The 1,311-nt window shown below is 43.2% G+C and overlaps 1 non-coding gene across 1 annotated transcript; it reads left to right on the forward strand.

Annotated features, from left to right (window-relative positions):
• Nucleotides 1-930: 930 nt before the first annotated feature.
• Nucleotides 931-1,069, forward strand: LOC119926381. Its single transcript, XR_005450262.1, has one exon. It is a non-coding gene; the product is annotated as a small nucleolar RNA SNORA7 (small nucleolar RNA).
• The last annotated feature ends 242 nt before the right edge of the window (nt 1,070-1,311 follow it).

Below are 1,311 nucleotides of genomic sequence, written 5' to 3' on the forward strand. Positions count from 1 at the left end.
GTACTAAGCACTTAATTATGATGATAATAGCAATGATATTAGTAATATTAATAATAATCATGGTATTTGTCAATTGTCAATTTGCTGGGATAGATACGAGATAATCAAGAAATCACTCAATCAATCATACTTATTGAGCACTTACTATATGCAGAGCTCAGTACTAAGCATTGAGAGAGTTCAATATAACAGAGTTGGAAGACACATTCCCTGCCCACAAGGAGTCTACAGTCTACAGGGGGAGACAGCCATTAATGCCCATTGTTGGGTAGGGACCATCTCTATATGTTGCCAACTTGTACTTCCCAAGCACTTAGTACAGTGCTCTGCACACAGTAAGCGCTCAATAAATATGATTGAATGAATGAATGAAATAAATAAATTAGGGGGATGTACATAAGTGCTCTAGGGCTGAGGGAGGAGTGAATAAAGAGATGAATGACCAGGATGGACACAATCCCTGTCCTGCAAGCACCACAAAGGTCATTCTGTCTGTGGGAGAGGGTGGTTTTTGTCAATCATATTTGTTGAGCGCTTACTGAGGGCAGAGAATACAATATAACAATAAACAGACACATGTCCTGCCCACAACAAGCTTGTAATGCCCAGGAGCAAGGAAGGGCCAACTCATATGAGCAGAATGTCCTTGTGATGGGGCACAAGAGCTTTGGGGCACTCAAACAAGGGCAAGAGGCATAACAGGACAATGCAGGTCCACCCAACTTCCACCAATGCCTCTTCTGTCTTTCCCCTCTGCCTGTTGCCTCTGAGAGGTGGGAACAAGGGAATCTGCAGCAGGAAAGAAAAAAGTCAGACGTCAAACCAGTCAATACTAGACTAGGTAAAGTTACCAACATTTAGGGAGCTATAAGGCAACTTAGACCAATCAGGAGCATTAGGGAAGAAATTTTCTGGACACTAGTTTTGGCTACTCTCTCAGGTTCGCACCTGGAGAGTTTCTAGTACTCTACCAGTCTCGACAGTGGAAGGGAGAGTCAAACAAAGGCAAAATCCATTCCATTCCTAGCTTGGGCAGTGGCTAAAGAGTGGAAGATAATCTGCTACAACTCAAAATTCACTTGTGCTAGGCAGCAGCTGGATGGGCGAGAGTTGAGGGTGGAGACTCAAGTTTACTGCTTGGAAGAAGGCAATGGTAAACCACTCTGCATTTTTACCAAGAAAACTTTATAGATACACTACCAGAATGATTGCAGATGGAGGTGGGGAGTTCTGAGAGAAATGTGTCCATTGAGTCGCTATGAGTCGGAGATGACTCCACAGCATAAGCACAAATATTGGCTAGTGAACTTA

Source organism: Tachyglossus aculeatus, chromosome 3 (genome assembly GCF_015852505.1).
Source record: "Tachyglossus aculeatus isolate mTacAcu1 chromosome 3, mTacAcu1.pri, whole genome shotgun sequence".
Taxonomy (NCBI): domain Eukaryota; kingdom Metazoa; phylum Chordata; class Mammalia; order Monotremata; family Tachyglossidae; genus Tachyglossus; species Tachyglossus aculeatus.